The sequence below is a fragment of the Mytilus californianus genome, unplaced genomic scaffold, assembly GCF_021869535.1.
Source record: "Mytilus californianus isolate M0D057914Y unplaced genomic scaffold, xbMytCali1.0.p SCAF_2, whole genome shotgun sequence".
Classification (NCBI taxonomy): Eukaryota; Metazoa; Mollusca; class Bivalvia; order Mytilida; family Mytilidae; genus Mytilus; species Mytilus californianus.
In genome coordinates this window covers 98165428-98170223 of record NW_026262668.1, presented here as the reverse complement: position 1 = coordinate 98170223, position 4796 = coordinate 98165428, and the positions used below count along the sequence as shown (strand labels likewise).

Here is a 4796-nt window from a genome sequence, read left to right as displayed (position 1 = left end):
GTATTTTTAAATTAAAAAGCAGTTTTGGCTCGAATTCGCAGGGCCGAGTGTTAAATCATTTTTCTTTTTATATTTAATTTTTTTTATAAGTTTTTACTACAAATGCTGCTTACTGGTGTATTATTTATGAATGTATGGCTATGAAAACAAAAAGGTATGAACTTATCAATATAACAAACTTTCCATGTATATGTATTCATGCATTTTTTTCCATTTTTCATATATTTTTTCACATTATAATTTTCATGGTGATTTATTCCTCCCGATTTGGGATATAGGTGTTATTCATATATTGATAATATACTGAAAAATAAAGGATAATCTATACATCTGTTCCATTATGATAACATTGAAGTAACAATCTGTTGATATTCACTAAAGGTATACTATTGGAAAAGTTTACCTTAAACCCTTTTCCTTTAACTTGATTATTGATTATAAAAAATCGTCCATACATTGTAATAGTCGACTTGTAATTTATTTTCTGTTATAGGTAAAGATTATTTGAACGTGTAGGCATTCTGCGAAATAAGATACATGTATGAAAAGATGACGAGTATTAATGGAATGCAATAAGTACCCATAGGAATTCTGGGAAATAAGACAGATGAAAAGTATTACTGGACTGTCAAAAAGTACCCATTGGAATTCCGAGAAATAAGATACGTGTATTGAAAAGATAACAAGTATTACTAGACTATCAATAAGAACCCATTGACATTCTTGGAAATAATAAACATGTATGGACAAGATGACGGTCAAGTCTTACAGTACTATCAATAAGTACCTACTAGGATTTTTCACAAGTTTTTCAATATCCTCGAATTATTTTTAATGTGTTATATTAGATCAGGCGTCAAGATTTATCGCAGTGCGTGTTTTTAATCGTCGTTTTTTTCTAGCAGAGCCTATGTAATTGTTCGACCTATTTCTGTTAACGACGCAATAATGTTATTGCGTCTTGTACTTAAATTGTATAGCAATTTACTATTTTAAGTTGAACTACAAATTCAATGATTGCCAATGAATTCATCTTCCTACGTCATGTAATACTAGTAATTACCATTTTTAAGTTTGGTATTTGAAATTCAGGACGCCAAGTAAAGTTTCCTTATTTGTTTTATATGAGTGACTATTAAAGCAGAAACGTTTGCTGATATCCAATTGTTTTAAATGAATTTGTTTTCCTTTACTACCCTTTTTATCAGTAAGACTGAATTAATACTTAGTCTACGCAATTTCAAAACAGACGCTATCCTCTTGTCACCATTATAAAAAATAACTGTACTAAAAACACAGTTTATAGGCTGACTTAAACACGCAGATGACCTAAATACGCAGATAAAAAATATTCAATATACTAAAGGACAGAGAATATAATAAATTTGTTTACCAATTACGGTACAAAAAGTAGGTGTCATTTTTCATCTTTTCGTGTTAAATACTTAACATATTAACATGACACTTTCTGTTACACAGAAAACATGCATTAATAATAACATGATCTAAAAACTATTGTCACATATTACCCACATGATCACATTGTTATGGTATCCCCTAGGTTATCAATTATTTGTGACTTTATTGCAGTTTCTTGATAAAATATTTGTGGTTTACTTGACGCAAAAGCTTGGCTTGTGGACTATATCGTGATGATAGACAAGTGGTTGTCGTGATCTAACTGAATCATTTGTCTTAGTGATTAATGTCAGAGAAATATTTAACCCATATATTTACACAACAAAGATAAACATCAAATACAGATTTTGTTAATTGATAAGTTCTGTAGATATAGTGTTAACCCTTTTACTCATAAACAGTCTTACTACAGACCATGCTAACCTCTGTCGAATCAAGAGAGTTCATCCTCAAATTATCTGAGGTCCACGGACAAAATATGATAGAGGACCCCCTTTATTGCGAGGATGATAATTGTGTTGCTAATGTCTGTTCAATAGGCGTTAAGTGCCACGCATATAGAACATGTATGTTACATAAAATTGAGAATGGAAATGGGGAATGTGTCAAAGAGACAACAACCCGACCATAGAGCAGACAACAGCCGAAGGCTACCAATGGGTCTTCAACGCAGCGAGAAACTCCCGCACCCGGAGTCTTTACCTCAAGAAATTCAGTTAAATTCACACTTAAAGCATGAAAAATGTATATTTGACTATGTCTTGGAGGTATAGAAACTGTATATTTGACTATGTCTTGGAGGTATAGAAACTGTATATTTGACTATGTCTTGGAGGTATAGAAACTGTATATTTGACTATCATGTCTTGGAGGTTTAGAAACTGTATATTTGACTATGTCTTGGAGGTATAGAAACTGTATATTTGACTATGTCTTGGAGGTATAGAAACTGTATATTTGACTATGTCTTGGAGGTATAGAAACTGTATATTTGACTATGTCTTGGAGGTATAGAAACTGTATATTTGACTATGTCTGGGCGGTATAGAAACTGTATATTTGACTATGTCTTGGAGGTATAGAAACTGTATATTTGACTATGTCTGGGCGGTATAGAAACTGTATATTTGACTATGTCTGGGAGGTATAGAAACTGTATATTTGACTATGACTTGGAGGTATAGAAACTGTACATTTGACTATGTCTGGGAGGTAAAGAAACTGTATATTTGACTATGTCTGGGAGGTATAGAAACTGTATATTTGACTATGTCTTGGAGGTATAGAAACTGTATATTTGACTATGTCTTGGAGGTATAGAAACTGTATATTTGACTATGTCTGGGAGGTATAGAAACTGTATATTTGACTATGTCTTGGAGGTATAGAAACTGTATATTTGACTATGTCTTGGAGGTATAGAAACTGTATATTTGACTATGTCTGGGAGGTATAGAAACTGTATATTTGACTATGTCTGGGAGGTATAGTAACTGTAAAACATCATCAACTGTTATGTGTTTGAAAAAATCAGATACAGCAAATGAGATTTCAGGTTTAGGGAAACATTAAAGTGTATTTTAGAGCACCGATTTACTTTTTAAAGTTAACATACACAATCAGTCCCATCTACATGCAAGTTTTCAAGATCACACGTCTACTACCACGTGCATAAAGTTGCATTGTAATAGTATTGCATAATGTTAAACTTATATTTCGTAACCAAACAAAACTGTTAAAGAATAACTAAAGATTGTAAATTCCTGTGGAAGCCGGATGCAACCAATTTTGCGTTTTCACGTTGCCAATACAAAGGCGAAAACGCGAAATAAAATTCATTTCTCGATTTCGCGTCTCCTCCTTTGAAAATACTTAGGCCACTATGCGAAAACACAAAATTAGCCACATTTGGCTTTCATGAATTCCCCCTGTCTTCAATTACTGAACGTTTATGTAAATGTCCTTACTCCGGATTTCTTTATTTGCTTCTAAATTTTTCTGTCGAAGGTCGGTGGTCCTTTCCGGGCACTCTGGCTTCCTCCATCATTTAAACTGACCGCCACGAAATAGCCAATTGTGCTGAAAGTGGCGTTAAACACAAAGCAAACAATCAATTAATCAATGGCTATTAAACCTTTGGTGTCGAGAGTAGATACATCTGTAGCCATCACCAAAATTGATACCAAACATGAACGTGTATATAAATGCAAACTTACTTTGGGCAAGTTTAAAAGCTTCTTATCTTCAAAACGATTCCAGAAAGATGTCACAGGAAATCCATAGGATTATGTAGTTGTGTAGTTGTTTAGTTGTGTAATAACTCATCAAAGATACCAGGCTTATAATTGTGTACGCCATATGCGCGTTTCGTCTTTATAAGACTCGTCAGTGACGCTCGAATCAAAAATGTTAAAGGTCCAAATAAAGTAAGAAGTTGAAGAGCATTAATATTTAAATGCAGTAATTTCTAAAATAGATCTGTTCGTTCAATTGCGAATTTAGTGAATAATTTAGTGGAGAATAAAAAAATAACAATCAACAATGGGAAGGAAAAGATAAGGCAATCGCACCGAATCTTGCTTTGGTGCTTGTTTTTCATTCATGGACGTTAATGTCTAGATGTCTTATGAGAGTACAGCATAAATAACTTATCATGGAAGTTTACCGCCACTGGTATATAATCGGTTAGCTTGTTATATTTTTTATTGGCTGCTGGTCTTCTTTAATTATCATGTGACCATGCTCTTTGAAAAACTAAATGGGATAATATAAATGCACGATACTCATTTCAATGCACAGGAGACATGTTCCTTGAATAACCTTCACTCAAAAGTTTGTGAATATTCATGATAACAAAGAAAGGCCCAGACGATGGTCAGTGAAATGTTAGGGAGATTTAATCTTATCTTAGTACAATTACGTAGCTTATATTTTTATAATTATCGAATTGCTCGATTAGCTTCATAACCTGTAAGTCCATGGAATCTGTAAGTGCAAGTTAAATTTATTATTGTTTTGTGGTGAAACATTAAGATTAAGAAAAACTGGAGGACATTGGTATTAAATCAAACATATTTTAAAAACTCGTTAATATCTAAGAATCTATTATTATATTAATATATAATCTCACAGTTTTCTCTGAAATCAACGATACATGTACTTGGACTTTATTTTAACACAATATTAGCTCCAAATTTATCTGAATCACTGGTAATCATCTCTCAATGATATAATGTCCATTCGAAACATGTATGTTCCCCTACGAATCCTACGTTCGGTTGACTTTCGGATTTTTTTTAACAATAATTCCGTTGAAAACAAACATGAAGAATAAAATATACATGTATTTTGGAACCATTCGAGAATACAGCTGACCC

The 4796-nt window shown here is 32.7% G+C and overlaps 1 long non-coding RNA gene across 1 annotated transcript; it reads left to right on the top strand.

The window, feature by feature from the left end:
• Positions 1-1995: 1995 nt before the first annotated feature.
• Positions 1996-2965, top strand: LOC127728821 (uncharacterized). Its single transcript, XR_007994386.1, has 3 exons — positions 1996-2254; positions 2496-2563; positions 2666-2965. It is a non-coding gene; the product is annotated as an uncharacterized LOC127728821 (long non-coding RNA).
• Positions 2966-4796: the final 1831 nt, after the last annotated feature.